General features: G+C 39.7%; 1 protein-coding gene across 2 annotated transcripts in view; it reads right to left on the bottom strand.

Annotated features, from left to right (window-relative positions):
• RP1 (RP1 axonemal microtubule associated) overlaps positions 1 to 18515 on the bottom strand; it is a 612495-nt gene that overhangs the window by 368131 nt on the left and 225849 nt on the right. The window lies entirely within an intron of this gene.

The following is an 18515-nucleotide window of genomic DNA, read 5'->3' as shown; positions in this document are numbered from 1 at the left end:
TTTTTTTTGTTTTTTTACTAGTAATGCAATTTTTTTTTTTACTAGTAATGTAATTGTTGTTTTTACTAGTAATGAATATCAGCAATTTTTTAGCGGTACTGTGACATTGCAGTAGACAAATCTAACAAAAAAGTGACACTTTTTGGTGACCAGTGACACCAATACAGGGATCAGTGCTAAAAAATGCACTGCCACTGTACTAATGGCACTGGCAGGGAAGGAGTTAACATCAGGGGTGATCAAAGGGTTAAATGTATTTCCTGTAAGTGCTTGCTAACTGTGTGTGTGTGTGTGTGGGGGGGGGGGGGGTGATTTAACTGTAGGAAGACAGAGATCTGTGTTCCTGCTTATCTCTCTACGAATGATCGCTGGAGCGGGTTGCCCGCGGCACGCGCACGTGCCCCAGACCTGAAGAAAAAATATGTACATGGAGCCGCCCTTAAGGATTAAAGAAAGATAAAGGTTAAAGAAGCCTAACAAGTTAGAAAAATAACCTTATTTAACACTAATGTTAACAACTAATTCACCTTCAATTCAACTGTCTACATTGGAACTGTTAAGGTTGCCATAGATGGATCAGAAATCAGCTGGTTCAGCAGAGACCGGGCAAATTTCAAATACTGTATGGGCACCCAGGTTGTACACAAGTTGATGAATCGATTGACTCGTGTACAACAGTTTTTTTCGAGTACGATTAGTGCTGTCTGTATCCGGCAACACTAATCATTGTGTTCTGCCAGCAGGGAAAGCTCTATGCACTTCCCACCGGCTGAACATAATAGAGCTGCGGGAGGGAATCAAGCAAATTTTTTTCTTCCACACATGGTGGAAGGAAATAAAATTGCATAATATACTGCCTGCTATAGATGATTCATGTTACTTTGAAATCTCACAAATCAAAGATCTCTTTACCCGGCAGTGCTAAGTGTCAACCGGCCCAATAATATTCGCTTTCAGCTGTGCTTTTAATTGTGCTTAAGGTACTTTAAGGTTAAAATCCTTTTTGTTGGGTGCTTCTTTTATTTCCCTTCCCCTCATATGGCAAAAAATAAACCTAATAGATATTTATTTTTTTCAATTTAAACCTAGGCACCAAAATGCATAATGCATGTTATCCATCCCTAATGGTATATAGCTCTTTCTGTCTGAGACTTATTTCTGTCTGATGAGATTGAGATCCATTCCCCCCCATCCCCAAGCTGTGCAATGGAGGTCACAGATAACATAAAAAATTAAGTCTCAGGAAAATAGTTAGACCACTCTGATTGCCCCCCCCCCCCCCCCAATCCATGCATCTGACCCCTAATCTCCATGCATGGCGCCGGATGCATGAATTTCAATGTCTTCTTTTTTTTTTGAAGCACGTGATTAGAGCCGGAGGGGATCACACTGACTGACCTGAGGATTTTTCAGTTACCAAGTAACTTCTTGCTCTTCCTATCTACTGTCTAATTATTGTTACAGATTTACTGGCAGGGTATAACTTGCTAGGTTCAAATGGTTTCTGATTATGCCCTATGTGAGCATTGGGCAGTTGGATAAATCTTTTTTACTCATGGTTAAGGCAGGCATTTAGACATGTTATGCCAGCTGGGAGCTGAAAGATTTTCTGTGACTTGGACAGGTTTTTCTCAAAGCTAGTACGTTTTTTTTTATAAGATTACCACTTGTGCCTCACATAAGTAGTGAAAGAAATGTGTTTAAAAATATATAAAATGGATCACGTGAAAGTAATTAGTGCAAAATGTGTATCACCCTATTAAACCAAACACAATAATAAAAGATAATACTAAAATATGAAATAAATATATTAACCTCCCTGGCGGTATGATTATGTCAGATATTAGGTGCTGAAAGAGGTACAATTATTTTGCATGGGGATTTGGCATTTTGTATTGTAGGTCTGTAATTCTTAGGCCGCGTACACACGCGGGGACTGTTCGCCCAACTTTGTTCGTCAAACAGTTTGAGCGGACAGTCCGCTCAAAATTAGCATGGACGGACTTGGCCACACACGACGAACGAACAGTCCGCTGAAACTTGCGCGATGACGTGAACGGCACGTACGACGGGACTAGAAATACGACGTCCTATACACTGCAATGCAACCTTCGGCGTGTAAATCCTTTCTGAGCATGCGCGGAACTTAGTTTGACGAACAAGCCTACACACGGGCGGACTGTCCGCTCAAACCAAGTTTCAGCGGACAGTTTTACGGAACTTTGTTCGTCAGACTGTCCGCTGAAACTGTCCGCTGAAGCCCACACACGAGCGGACTGTCCGCCGAAACACTGTTCAGCGGACAAAGTTGAACGAACAGTCCCCGCGTGTGTACGCGGCCTTAGGAACAACTCACTTAAATCTGTCCAAATCAGAATCTAGTAGACATCTCGGGTATGATAAAGTTTGAAACACAAAATCATAAATTATAATATAATAAATAACTATAAATAATAACAAATAATATATAATAATAATACATTTTATTCAATAAATTTTAGTCAATAATATAATCAAATCAAAAACAATGAAATTTTTTTGGCCCAAATATGGGTGCAATATTACTAGTCATATTGCTTCAGTAAACATTTCGGGTACGGTAAATTTGCACAAAGTCCAACGTCACATTCAGGACAATAGAACCTGGTTTCCTTTCGGATTTTCCTTCCAGTGTCATCACGCTTTGAGCAACAAACTACGCATATCTTTGTGAGCTCTGCCTTTTTTTCAGTTGGTGGGATGTGGTCCATAAAGTGACGACCAGTCAGGCGTTTTTGGGCTGACAACACCAGCAGCACAACGTCCAGCTCTGTTTGCAGCCGTTGGTGTTTGGTGGTTCAGAAAGATATGTTCTGCAAATTTCCAAACAAAGTCAGCATGAATCACAGGGTTGTCACTCTTTTTTTTTGTAGAATGAAGGCATTCCATAGGCATTGTTCAAGAAGATGCCTGAAGATCTTCTTATAATACTTTTTTTGTTGTTTTCTCATAGCTGGATAAAATGTCATTGCCTGGTTTGCTCTATAAACACCTCCCATTGTGTTGTTGTAGTCTATAACCACTTGTGGTTTCGTGATATCTTTCCCACCTTTTGTGTGTACCATGACAGTGGTGATGTTATGGATTGTACTCATTAGGTACACATCTTTTTTGTTACTCCACCGCAGTGCCATCGTTTTGCTTTTCTGCCAGGCAACTATGTCTCCCGTCTTGAGCTTCTTATTGCCAAAGGTTGGCGGCATGTCACCCCGGTTAGCCCTAATAGTTCCATAGGCATCCATTTTATTCTGCAGAAGGAACTCATAGAGTTCAGGAGATGTGTAATAATTGTCTGTAGTTGCACAATAGCTCTGATTCAGCAATGGCTCAATCAATGAAAGAACTGAAGAGGTTGCCATTCCATAATGACTGTATTTTTGGTTGAATTTGGCTCCTTTACCAGTGTATATTTAGACAGAATTCTAAATATAACCACACATAGCATGAAAGATTTTACGCCAAAGTGTGCCCTCTTTGACGCTACGTATTGTATGCTGAGTCTTCCCTTGTAGGCCATTAGACTTTCATCTATGCTGATGTCTCTATCTGGCACATAGCTCTGTTGGAAATTTTTCATAATCATCTGATATACCGCCCAAATCTTCTTGAGTTTGGTTGCTGGATGAATCATTTCGTCAAATGCTTCATTATTTTCAAAGTGCAAATATTTCATCATCAGGGAAAATTTGTACTCCGACATGACCGTGCCAAAAAATGGAGTGGCTAGTATTTCATTGGTTGTTCAATACCAATTCTGCAGGGGTTTCCCCACCACTCCCTGAAGAGTTATTAGGCCCATAAATTTCCAGATGTCCTCTTTGGTCACTGATTCCCACTTTCTGCTCCTTGAAAACCTCTGATGTGTAGCAGCTTCTTGCTCCTGGTACCGGTTTGTCTCCCTAACAATTTTTTCAATAACCTCATTGGTCAAAAATAGTTGGAGGTATGCCAAAGGGTTCTCATCTTCAACATCCACTTTGATGCCAGGTGCTCCAGTAAATGGGAATCTTGGGGGCACTACATGATCCATACCGCAGTGAATAGAGCACCAAGTCTACACATCACTGAGGTCAGTCGCAGGATCGTCACAGAAATCACTTTCTGTGTCTGATGACGAACTTACCCACAAATTGCTATCACTCAATTCTGCAAGTGATTCTGTATCGCTATTGCTGTTTTTCAGCATGTCATAAACCGCTTTTGAGGTAGGGGCATGCTTTTTTGATGCCATGGTCGTTCTCCAGTTTCCAGGCACAAAGTACAATAAAACTGCAGGCAAGGGCACTGGAAAAAGCACTGGGGGGAAAACTGAGGTCAATTTATTAGATACAATAATGTAATCCAATAAGATTACAATGTATGGTGTGTGTTGTGATTTATACCTTTTAAATATGCCGCCGGTTCCACCCCCTGCTTCACGACGCTCGCAGGGAAGGAAAGATGGAACACACAGAAGATTGAGCGGAGGATCAGGCCGCCTTACACAGTTGGAGTACATCGCGGGATCCTGGGGACAAAGTAAGTAACCTCTTCCAGGATCCAGCGATGCAATCCCAAGTGTGGCTCGGGTTTACCGCTAATGGTACTGAAATCTCATCCCGAGCCACACTTGGGAAAACCGCCAAGGAGGTTAAAGCCCCAAATAAATCTCTTGTTGTATTCTTTAAGTTAAATACTCCATCAAATGCCCACCAAAAGTTGCCCACTACATCTCCATGAACTTGTAAACTTTTCAAAGTCCCTTATGATTCGATATCGACAATCGTCCTAAAATTTTTAAATGCAGGGTACTATTGGGTCCCTTTTGTATTTTTGAGTTGCATGCATCCAACCAGGAGAAGGGTGAGAGATCCACATTGATTGATCGCTTCAGAAAGTTGATCTCAGCTTATTAAAAGGAAACACGTGATTTGTGACTTTTATAATTAGAGGTCTACGTTTTAAGGTGAGAGGTCAGTCTGTTTGGTAGTTTCTTGTCCTCACGTTTTGGAGGTGATTGCCCATATTCCATTATAAGGGACTTAAAGATTTACAAGTTCATGGAGATGATGGAGATGTAGAGGCCATCTTTTGTTCCAAGAAGGAGGAGTTTCAACACAATCACATTTTTGCAGTGCCTAGTCCTCCTCTCCCTCAAGAGTGCAGAACAGCCACTTGTCTTTCTAGTACTGCTCCTGTGCTTGTGGTAAGAAGAAGGACTGTAATACTGACAGTAAGTTAGGAGGAGGTGGGTTGGGGTAATGGGCTTAAGGAGAAGGAGGTTTGTGGTAAGGGGATGAGGAAATTGGTGTGGTGCTTCAAGGTGAAAAAACCTGAGGGATCCACTTCCGTCATCCAAAAAAGAACCCCAAAATACCCCACTTTGAGGATGCAACAATACCTTTTCCGTATTTCCTAATAGTGCAAAGAACCACTGCAATGGATGCATAGCTACTTGGGGGAAACCTATGGCTGTAGGCTGTTTGCTCTTCCACAACCCAGAAGAAAGGACAAGCAGCAGCAAACAGAGATGGAAAATTCTGCAGTCAAGGGGAAGAACAGTTAACAGCAAAAATGAAGTATAGAATTATATGGCCATAGACTGCCCAACCCTTTTTTTTGGAAGCATACTTTATTTTATTAGGGCCTTTAATTTTTTTTTCTCAGCTTGGGTAGTGTACACTTGTTACTGATACAGACAAAGTTGTCATTTATTTGCAGCATGTCGATGCATACTTGTACCACATATTTATTCCCACTACTGCCAAAGCTACCATAAAATTTATATACCCATTTGCTGACCTCCTAAGTGGGAAAATACGCCATTACTTTGACGTTTAATACTGGGGTTATGGCTGCAGCTAGATGCCATAACCCCAGTATTGAAACTTCTCTCAGGTGCTGGACTTTCCGATAAAGGTGATCTGAGTGGTGGATTCACTTTCTTGTGGTTTTCGGGGCTTACCTAGCGGATCAGAAAGCCCCAAGAGGAAAAATCACTATGACATAAGAGGGCCAGAGTGATATCATGATGTAATGATGTCACTTCCAATTCCTTCCAGGTCCAATGTAAACCTTTTTTTTTTAAAAAGCACTAGATCAATGTTTTTTTTTTAAATCTAATACTTTCCATTGTCAAGAGGACCTGTCATGCTTTATTGTTGTCACAAGAGACGTTTACATTTCTTGTGACAGCAATAAAAGTAATCAAAAAAATTTGTAAAAGGTAATAAAATAAATAATAATAAAAAAAGGAAAGCACCCTTGCCCCCCTCCCCCCCCCCCGTGCTTGCGCACAGTGGTGAACGCATATGAAGGTCACACTCACATATGTAAATGGTGTTCACACCACACATGTGAGGTATTGCTGCGAATTTCAGAGCAAAAGCAATAATTCTAGCACTAGACCTCCTCTATAACTCTGAGCTGGTAACCTGTGAAAATTTTTAAAGGGCTGCCTATGGAGATTTTCAAGTATGTCGGCATTCCACAAGTGTTCGCAGTTTTAAATTATGACATGTTTGGTATCTATTTGTTTTGGTGTAACATCGTATTTCATATTTTAGAAAAAAAGTGTTTGTATATTGTGTATGTTTTTTTTTTCTTAATTCATTCAAGTGTATTTTTACAAAAAATTGCGTTTGAAAAATTGCTACGCAAATATCGTGTGACATAAAAAATTGCAATAACCAATATTTTATTCTCTAGGACCTCTGATAAAAAAATATAGAATGTTTGGGGGTTCTAAGTAATTTTCTAGCAATAAAACACTGAGTTTTACTTGTAAACACAAAGTGTCAGAATAGGCCTGGTCCTTAAGTGAAAGGGACAGGTAGGCATAGAATGTGAGGCGGTAGTAGTTTTTGTAGCCTGTGTGAGGAGGTAGTAGTTTTTTTTTTACTCCCAATGCTGGCTTTTTATCCCCTTTCTTCTCAAAGCACATAGCAGCCTGCTAGTGTGTCCTTTTTCTCATCCTCAAGACTACATATCAGGCAATTTTCTGGACTTTGAATGTAGCTTTTCCTCCTCCTCCTAAGGGACACATAGCTGCCATGTTTTTAGATCAGTTAATGCCCCATTAACTCCTGCATTTCTCTGGCCTCCTAATGCAGCCTTTTCAATCTTTTCCTCAAAGGCTCATTGCAGTCATTTTTATTTTTGTTTGCTAATGCACCTTTTTTTGTGGCTTGTGGTACACCATATGGGCAGGTATCAACCTGCTATTTGTCATGGCTGGGATATATAAAAATCTTCATAATTCATGAACACTCAGCTAAGGAGTCATCATACCAGAGGAGCTGCCCCCCACCAGAAACGTTTGAATGAATCTCCCTCTCCAAGTTGAGGTCAATACACAAACCTTATGTTGAAACAAAGTCACCTGAACAATAGCGCCCTTTTCATGAAACCAAACGATATTTACCTGTTTTTGTTCTCCTCTTGAAACCACTTGAAACAATAGAGAGAAACTGGTTCTTCAGCCAAATTATTGCGAAGCAGAAATCAAAGATAACTAGAAAATGCATTTCCTGGAGAAAATGCGTGGGAATGCTGAATAGCATCGAAACTGCCCCATCATATTGTCCCCATCAAAACTGCCCATCATATTCCTCTATTATAAATCAGTACATGGGGTGTCTGTGCTCTCCCCCCACTGCCCATCACTGTGTATAAGAAGTGTTGGTAACCATGGAAACAAAACAGACAACAAAAGCCTAGCTGCCCTAAATTTAATGACCTTTTCTGAAATGATCACTAAACTTAAACAGCTTTTTCACAAAAACTGTAAAAGACATCAAACTGAAAAGATATAGCCCAGACAGCTGAATATTTTGTGAACATTTTAAAGTTTGTTTGGCGTCTGTAGGTGAAAGTATGAAGGAGCTGAAACTTTTGGAAGCGGAAGAAGATTTTACGGATTTTAAGCATGCTCTCATTGACCTCAATGTTAAAAAAAGTGTTAAAAAACTTAATATTTTAAACAGTATAAATAGTAGAAAAAAGTTGAAGAAGTCCCATCATCATCTGATAGAGCTGAACATTTTAAACGTTGAATGGCTTTAATAGCCGAAAGTATGCAGAAGTTACGCAGAGCCAAAAAACGTACAGAATAATAAAAAAATTAAAAAGATGATGATGATTAATAAATAAAAAAATGAATAAGAATAGTGGGACTGCTAAAGCAGTCCCACTAATTACCTGTCATTGTTGGGTAGATAAAAGGATTGTTCCAACACTGCCATAAAAAGTTACACAGATACATAGCTAGATTGTTTTTAGAGAGAAATCACCCTTATCTACAGCTAAACTCAAATCTAAATATTAATTAAGTCTGTCCAAAGTTCAATTCAAAAGACTTTTAGGAACACAGTTGAAAGTTGTGCATTCCGCATTATTTTAAAATACCTATATTTGATTAGTCACTCAAATTATATATTATATTCCAGGTGATATATACAATTATGATTTTAGTGTCTACTGATCCAATGATAATTCTGTCATATGGTAAAAACATAATACTCAAATGTAAGAACAAATTAAAAGTAAGATTTTTTTTTAAATGCCAATCAGTGTCATGAAAGACATATGAATCATGACTATAACTGTATAAAAATATACCTATAGCATGTGTTTTCCTAGATAAACAAGTATTTGCAGGATATACCAGAATTATACATTTATCCACATATATAACCATTTTATGCGATATTGATTCATCAAAATTATACTGAGCGTATTTTATATTGGACCGGGTTCCAGAGTACTTAAATAATATATATATTCCAGCACCAATATACAAACAGATACACATTATGAAAAGAGAACATATTATTTAACAGACAGTTCAGAACACGTTTGTCTGCCCTCAGACACGCCTAGTGGTTGAAGGTGATATTACCTGAACTCACCAATGTAAATAATTAGATTTTTCCAAAAATGGAAAATAAGCCATACCTTCTGGGCTGAGCTTATTATAATTTTATGAGCTTATTGTCCCAGATGGTATAAAGTATGTGAGGTGAAATAGAGAGAGGACCACAGACCCACACACTGATATACACCCTCTGGATATACACAAATTTGGCAATAAGTGACCACTCCCCATCTCGTTGGACATTGCTGCTAGGACGAATCGAATATACATCCTTTCCTTTGAACAGTGGTGATAAACTGACCATATAATTATTGATAATATTTTCTCTTCCCAAAATCATAGGAATTGTATCTTACTGTATACATTGTATCTTATCCAATGCTGTGTGAAGGGAAAATTATAGGAATCGTATTTTACTGTTTACATTTTATCCAATACTGTATGAAGGGTAGTTTAGTATTTAATAATTGTCCCACGTTATTGGCCTTGTGTGTTGAAGCCACTTGTGGGCGAAATCAAGATCAACCTGTATTACAATAAATTTTACTACTGTTTCTATTTATTGCCTCATTCAATCTGGATGCTATGTTAAATTAATATTTCCTTCAAATTGATAATATCTATCTATTGACTCCGCAAAACATACTTTGTATTCCTTCTGGCCAGAGAAATTCAGAGAATTGTTTTCCCGAGCGACAAGAGATATTGTGTTTTTTTAACTTAAGGCGTGATTACCGCAAATATTTTTTTTAACATGTCATTTGGGCTACCCTTGGGTTATTTGTCAAATATTAAGGAAAATAGTTTTAGTGCCACATTGTTGTCTTTGGTAGGGTGTATGAAATATTAATCACCAGAAATCCTGGTTCTGTATGAAATTGTATAATTATACTTGGAAATTAATAAAAAATATTTACTTATTAATTTTATTGGGAGATATTTATACATTGGTAAGAATTCCCCATAGATTAAAAAACTCAGGAAATTATTGTGGTATGTTACTGATTATCTGAACAAAGTTCAAATTTCTACCATAATGTTGGAGGCACTGAGCAAAGCACTAAGATCTTAATAATACAAATTCCCCATATGTATTATTAAGATTCCACACCCCACTCACTACATATTATTTAAACCAGAAGACTGAACGCCAGCACCGTTATTTTGCACAGAAGGCCATCCTTGCCGTCCACCAGCATTTGAAATATCATGATACTGGAGACAAAGGAGAAATACAAAGAGGATGAATGTTGAGTGTTAGCAGCACACACCCCAGGTTCTCAGAAGAGCACCCTAAAAGGACTAATGGACCTTACTGTACCAGGTTGGGGTCCTCAGACATCTGTGCATAGAACCAGAGCCTGGCACATTGTCAATAGCTAATATTAGACACAGGCAAAGGCAAAAGGTTAGTCAAACAAGCATAGTCAGATCTTCATGTATTCAACTGCTTCATGTAATAATTGCGTTGTAAGGAACACTTTACTGTATAAGCTGCTTATATTTCTAGTAAGTCTAGTGTTGGACTGGATGTCACTAGCATGTTTTAGATAAGGTTGCCCAACATTTATGTTATAGCACAGGTGACAGTGTTATCTGTGTGCTTTGTAGTTTTGCAATTGTAATTGAATAAATGTATATGCAAACCTGTGTCACATTCAACCCTTAAAACAGCATAGAATTGTACTTGGGACCAAATATACAAGAAAAGTTGCAATGCAACTTTTAAAAGCTGCTCATGATTATGCAGGGATAGTCTCAAATAGGCTTCTGTTCAATAAGTGATGTTCACAAAGCTTAACACTTGGATAAAAAGCCTAGAATTTATTCTGATTACAGAGAATTACACACTTGGAGCATCTTTTATGAAACCTGTGACATTACTGTGGCTGACATTGCTGAATTCCTTCTAAAAATGCTATGTAGCTGGCTGTCTTAGGTTTCTGTATTTTATGCTCCAAGGACAAGGGACAGTTACACACCATGTTAACTTCTGATCTGCTTTCTTGATCCAGGTCAGTAATGAAAAAATAATCAGACTATTAGATCAGAAAGACATGATGGCCTACATCTCTCAGGGAAGATAACTTGAGTGGGATATTCCATTCCATTATTCGGGCCTTTAGCAAGCAATATTGCCTTTGTCTGACGCAATCACCCACTGTACATTAATCTAGATAATATGCTAGCCATTACAAAGGCTGCTATTTCCATGAACAAAAAAGTGAACAGCCTCCCTTCTAAATCATAAGGACGTAGAAAAGTGATGGCAGAAATAAAAAAGAGTAATCCATTGAGTCTTTATTATTTTTTTGTGCTTTTTTTGTTAACTTTTTTGCATAGATATACGTTTGTACCAAGCATGTTTGAAGCCAGTTACTGTTGACTGTCTTAATATCTTTGCTGGAATTTTTTTCCAAGCATCAACTACCCTTTCAGTAAAATAGTATTTTCTAAGATTGGTTTTGAACTTTCCTCCAGTTATTCTGAGGTCATCTCATGGTGTTTTTGATTTTGGTTTCATATTTAAGAAACTGCCCGCCTGAACCTTTTTCACCCCCTTGATGTATCTAAAGGTTTCAATCATGTCTCTCCTTTCCCTCCTCCGCTGTAGAGAATTTCCTAAAGTCACTCTCAATATGTTTTACCCCACACACCTTTTACCATTTTTGTTATGTCTCGGGACTCGTACTATTTTATCAATATCTTTTTGTAAGTGTCTCCAGAACTGGACACAGTATTCTAAATGAGGTCTCACTAAACATCTACAGTATATAGGGGAATCAGTGACTCCTTCCTCCTGCTGGTGGTCACTCTAGCAATGCCTCCTAGAATTCTATTCATTTTTCACACTACCTGGTCACACTGCTCATTTTACAATCATCTGAAATAAGTACCCCAACACTTTTTCTTCTGTAGTGCTGGCCAACACTGTACCCCCAATGTTGTACTCTCTCAAGGGATTCATTTTCCGTAGGTGCATTATTTTACATTTAGAGACATTGGACTGCAGTTCAATGTCAAAATCAGCCCCAGTTTATCCATCTATTTATGTCTAATTATGCAACTAAGTGGCAAATGAGGTTTAATGTTGATAAATGTAAAGTTATGCACTTGGAGGCTAAGAATATGCATGCATCATACATACTGGGTGGGGGTGGGGGGGGGGGGGGATCAATGGTGGAGAAGGATCTGGGTGTTTTGGTAGATCACAAGCTCAATAATAGCATGCAATGCCAAGCTGTGGTTTCTAAAGTGAGCAAAGTCCTTTCTTGTATTAAGAGAGGTATGGACTCCAGAGAGAGAGAGATATAATTTTGCTCCTGTACAAATCATTACTTAGACCTCATCTGGAATATGCAGTTCAGTTTTAGGCATTAGTCCTCAAAAAAGATATTGTGGAACTGGAGAAAGTGCAGAGAAGAGCAACTAAACTCATAAGAGGCATGGTGGAGCTCAGCTATGAGGAAAGATTAGAGGAACTGAATATATTCTCTCTTGAGAAGAGGAAATTAAGGGGGGTATTAGCAACATGTACAAATACATAAGTGGTCCATATAGTGAACTTGGTATTGCGTTATTCACTTTAAGGTCATCAGAGAGGACAAGGGGGCAATCTTTACATCTAGAGGAAAAGAGATTTCATCTCCAAATGCCGAAAAGTTTCTTTTACAATAAGAGCTGTGAAAATGTGGAATAGACTCCTTCCAGAGGTGGCTCTGGCCAGCTCAGTAGATTGCTTTAAAAAAGTCCTGGATTCTTTCCTAAATGTACATAATATTACTGGGTACTAACATTTATAGGCAAAGTTGATACAGGGAGAATCAGATGCCTCTTGGGGGATCAGGAAGGAATTCTTTCCTCTGCTGTAAAACATTGGAGCATGCTTTGCTGGGGTTTTTTGCCTTCCTCTGGATCAACTGTGGGTGAAGGATTGTGTATATGGGATTGTATTTGTTTTGTTGTTGATTGAACTAGATGGACTTTCGTGTCTTTTTTCAACCTGACCAACTATATAAGTATGCAATTAGAGAAGATTGTCAGAAATGCATCGTTTTTATAGTTTGGGGAAAAAGAAAAGAAAAACTTTTTTTATGGAGGATGTAGATTTTCTTTCCGTAGCAGAAGGACTTTTGATGTGTTACGCATTGTTCATTTTCTAATGCTCTGCGGGCATTTACTGTCCATGCACCCTGAGCAGAGGATCAGGCTATGTGCTCATTTGTACACAGAATCATTCAAACTGATTAACATCAGAGACACCTTGTGGTCACTTGTGTAATATCAGCCAACCAAACTAAATCCCCATGCATGGAGTAGGTATTATATGAGGCTGAAATATTTTATGCAGATTTGTAGGGCAGGAAGAGAAAAGCTTAAATCATTTTTATACAGCTGGCAGGAATAATTGATGCTGTTGCTGATCTGTTGTAATAGAAGAGCTGACTAGCCAACTGCAATGTAGGTACGTATGCACGTCTTAAGGGAGCCTCTAATAAAGGGAGCCTGTCACCTAAAAAATACAACTTGAATATGAAATAATCCAGAAATTACACTAATTTCCCTCCAGTCTTTCAGACATTCATGTGAGACTGTAATACAAAATTTGGTCTGAATGTAATAACGATTATCCACAGTATCCACAACTCCACACAGCTTCTGTCCATCTTTCCAGAGTGTCAGGGTCTAAGTGCTGGCCCACAACATTGTAGGATGCAGTGTGGCATGCAGCTAAGTGCTGGATAACAATATAATGCTGTGAGCAGTGTTAATCTACATAGTCTGCTGCACCATTGACAGCCTAGATGTTGCAGGCAATGTACCGGCAGATATGCCATTAGATTCTTGTGCTTACTGAGCTATAGAGTTCAATGCACACTAAATAGAAATATTAAAAATAAAAGGAGCCAAACTGTTGATTGACACTGTTGATTGTTCAGCATCAGCAGTATAAATTTAGAAAGTAAAATACAGTATGGGATTGATTTGCTAAAACTAGAGAGTGCAAAATCTGGCGTCGCTGTGCATAGAAACCAATCCATTTCCAGGTTTGGTCAAAGCTTAACCACTTGCCGACTGGCTCGCGCAGATATACATCGCCAGAATGGTACCTCTATGTGAACCGCCATACGGCGGCTCCTTTAACACACACAGCGGGGGGGCCATGCATGTTGCCAGCGGGCACGATCGCCGCCGGTCACCCGAGATCGTGTGCACGAGAGCCAGGACGGGGATTTGTGTGTGTAAACACACAAATCCTTGTTCTGACAGGGGAGGAGAGATAGATCGTCGGTTCCCACTAAGTAGATACAACGATCTGGCTCCTCCTCTAGTCAGTCCCATCCCCCCACAGTTAGAAACACTCCCAGGAAACACATTTAACTCCTTGATCGCCCCTTCCCTGCCAGTAACAGTAATCAGTGCATTTTTATAGCACTGATCTCTGTATAAATGTTAATGGTCCCAAAAAAGTGTTAAAAGTGTCCAATTTGTCCGCTGCAATGTCGCAGTCCTGAAAAAAATTGCTGATCATCACCATTGCTAGTTAAAAAATTAATAAATAATAAAAATGCCATAAAAATGGCATAAATCTAGTCCCTCTTTTGTAGACGCTATAATTGTTGTGCAAACCAATCAATATACACTTATTGTGATTTTATTTTTCCAGAAATATGTAGAAGAATACATATCGGCCTAAACTAGTGAATAAATTATTTTTTTTTAAAAAATTGGGTACCGTATATTTATTATAGAAAAAAGTTAAAAATATATATTTTTTCAAAATGTATTTGTTTATCGCGCAAAAAAATAAAATAAAACGCAGAGGAGATCAAATACCACCAAAAGAAAGCTCTATTAGTGGGGAAAAAAGGACATCAACTTTATTTGGATACAACGTCGCATGACTACGTAATTGTCAGTTGAAACAACGCAGTGGTGTATCACAAAAAATGGCCCAATCAGGAAGGGGGTAAATCCTTCCAGGGCTGAAGTGGTTAATTTAAGAAGCCTAAGTTAGAAGCTGATTTTGCATTCTCCAGTTTTAGTATACCAACCCCTATATGTCTATAATGTCACAGCCAGTATTACAGTATGATTTTTGCTTCATTTCTGATAGATTTGCTTTAAAACGTAAGTTCACCTTAAAGGATACGTTGACTTTTTTTTTCCAAATTCCAGCCCCCCCTATGTACCTATACAGAATTAATGTCCTTTTTTTACAAAAATATCAAAGCTTTCCAATAAATCTACAAACGCTTACTTCACTGTCCTCATCCATGTTTCTAACCGTATCCATTTGTAATGCCTTACCTCCTGGTCAGACTATAGGTCGTGATACAGGAAGGAGTTGACCAGCTGATCTCATTAGTACACACCCTGCCTCATCTGCCCTCCTACCTACCCACCCATTCCCAGCTGCACATTCTTTAAATGAAACACAATCAATCAGTGATGACCCTTCTCCCTAAATACACAATATACAAACAGATTCCATAGTGTATACCCATCTTTATACAAGCAGGGGGGAGTGGACAGAAACACTCAACATCTCTGCACATTTTTAGGGGTGCATTTTGGAGCATTTTCACTCATCACACATAGGGCAGCCCATCCACCTGAATGGGCTGCCCTGCACACAGCAATCGCTCCAAAGAAGCTTCAGAACTTTTTTTTTTAGAGCGGAGCTTGGTGTGTTTTTACTGCGATTTTTGGTGCAGTGGGTTTCTAAAATGCAAGGAAACACAAATATGTGAATGGAGCCTCATTGTTCTTGTGTAAATGCACCAATTTCACTTTCAGGCTCCATTTACATCTAGCATAGTGGGAGCGCACATTTTGTGGCTCGTTTTTTCTGTGACACGTATAGGCCAGCCGGTTGATTTCAATAAGATGCACTAAATGTTGCTCATGGGACATTTTGGAATTTTGTGGGTTGTATGTTTTTTACTGTGTGTTTTGCAGCATTTGCCACTCGTCTTTTTTCATTGAAAAATGTGTGTTTGCTTTTGTGTTTGGTGTGCCATTAACAATTAATGGCACTGAAAGCGCAACTCGTAATTTGAGGTGTTTAAAGGTGGCCATATACTATACAATCTGATTGTACAATCTCCTTTAGATTTACAAAATATATATAATAGGAGGAAACACCTATCTAGCCAATCACTCTGTATCCAATCAGGCAGGCCCTTGCACTACATAGTTGATGGTAGAGCTAAAAGAGATTTTACAATCAGATTGTAAAGTGCATGGCCACCTTTATACACCTAAAATTACTAGTTGCATCAGGGGCGTAACTAGAAATCACAGGGTCTCATAGCAAAATGTTGTATGGGCCCCCCTTGCAAACACCCCCCCCCCCACATAAAAAATGGCAGGGCTAAAATTAAATAGTGGGCATGGCTTAAATGGCGTGGCTCAAAGGGGGTGTGGTTGGAGTCTGAGATGAATGAGGGATGGAGGCAGGAAGGAAGGAAAGAAATATAGGGAGGGAAGGAGAGAGAAGGGATGGAGGAATAGCAATATTTGTATTCCAGAAAGTTTAACAATCAATAGATAAAGACACTGGTGTTAACGCTTCAATCATCCTCCCCTGTGCCCAATGCAGCGTGACCAGAGCCCAATGTGGCCTGCCTGTTCCCAATGCAGCGTGCCCTGCCCGTGCCCAATACAGCCTCACCTGTGCCTATTACTGCATCACCTGTGCCCAGTGCAGCCTCACCTGTGCCCAATGTGGCCTGCCTGTTCCCAATGCAGCATGGCCTGCCTGTGCCCAATGCAGCCTCACTTGTGCCCAATGCAGCTTCACCTGTGCCCAATGCAGCATGGCCTGCCCGTGCCCAATACTGCCTCACCTGTGCCCAATACTGCCTCACCTGTGCCCACTTGTGCCCAATGCAGTGTGGCTTGTGCCCAATGCAGTGTGTCCAGTGACCAATATAGCCTCACCTGTGCCCAATTCAGCCTCACCTGTGCCAAATGCAGTGTGTCCAGTGCCCAATGCAGTGTGTCCAGTGCTCAATGCAGCCTCACCTGTGGCCAATGCAGTGTGACCTGTGCCCAATGCAGCGTGACCTGTGCCCAATGCAGTGTGACCTGTGCCCAATGCAGCGTGACCTGCCTGTGCCCAAAGCAGCGTGACCTGCCTGTGCCAAAAGCAGCGTAACCTGCCTGTGCCCAATGCAGCATGACCTGCCTGTGCCCAATGCAGCGTGACCTGCCTGTGCCCAATGCAGCCTCACCTGTGCCCAATGTGGCCTGCCTGTGCCCAATACAGCCTCACATGTGCCAAATGCAGGCTCACCTGTGCCCAATGTGGCCTGCTTGTGCCCAATGCAGCCTCACATGTGCCCAATGTGGCCTGCCTGTCCAATACAGCCTCACCTGTGCCCAATGCAGCCTCCCCTGTGCCCAATGTGGCCTGCCTGTGCCCAATTCAGCCTCACCTGTGCCCGGTAAGGATGAGGAATGGGGGATGAGGAATGCATACTGCAGCCCTACCATTATCATTGAAAGTAAAAGTAAAAAGAAATCCCACATTTTTGTTGTCCCCGGGACTTTTCCCGAGCCTCTCCTATCCTATGGAACTCCCTACTCCAATCTGTCCGAATATCTCCTACTCTGCTCGCTTTAAGATGATTCCTGAAAATCCTCCTCTTCAGAGAAGCCTATCCGGCCCCCACCTAAAAACTGTACATTTACTTTCTCCATCAGATCATCCCCCACAGCTATTACCTTTTGTATCACTTGACCCTCCCTCCTAGATTGTAAGCTCTAATGAGCAGGGCTCTCTGATCCCTCCTGTATTGAATTGTATTGTAACTGTACTGTCCGCTTGTAAAGCGCTGCACAAACTGTTGGCGCTATATAAATCCTGTATAATAATAATAATAATAATACTTGTTTTGGGTCATTGACAGAGAATATTGGAACCAGTAGCTCAGCATAATAACCAGGCTACTAGCATTTTTAGAAGGAGGTTAAAATTATGCCAGTGCATGCATGTCCCTTGATTCAGGGCTCCTCTAATGTGTCTGAATATTTCAACTCAATGCATAAATAAACGAAAATATGAAAAGTCACTGTTATCCTCATTCCTGATGCACAAATGTTCAACAATAAAGCTACAGATAATAAGTGAAACACACTATTATCTACTAAGACATCACACAATATATAAACTATCCAGGTAAATGATGAGGAACAAGTAGTGTGTTTATCTGGCACCCAACAAAATTTCCAAGCACTTGTATTTTGGAGAAAAGATTGCTTAATATCCTTCAATTGCAGAGGAGGCTGGCAGGAAAAGTGAAGTTAAGATCTCAAATGTGACTGCTCAAAAATGGATTTTATGACAAAATCATTCAAATTGGTAGAATAAAAACTGTGCCACTACAGCTACATTAACCTTCTGCAGGCATCTGCTTACAGAATGAACAAATATTGTATTTCTCATTACATTAGAGGAAGTACAGTTCTGAAACTGGCTCACAATCAAATTAGAATGACTTTACATTCATATATTTTCAAACAGTTTTTTTTATAATATGTTTGCGCAATCTATAAACAAACTTTGTTTTAGAAGTAAGTGTTTAATATATGACAAAGGGTTGCCAAAGCACTA

This window comes from Lithobates pipiens, unplaced genomic scaffold (assembly GCF_037356315.1).
Source record: "Lithobates pipiens isolate NorthernLeopardFrog02 unplaced genomic scaffold, aLitPip1_a1.2 Scaffold_19, whole genome shotgun sequence".
Lineage (NCBI taxonomy): Eukaryota > Metazoa > Chordata > Amphibia > Anura > Ranidae > Lithobates > Lithobates pipiens.
The sequence above is the reverse complement of the archived record's forward strand: the minus strand, read 5'-3'. Positions and strand labels throughout refer to the sequence as shown.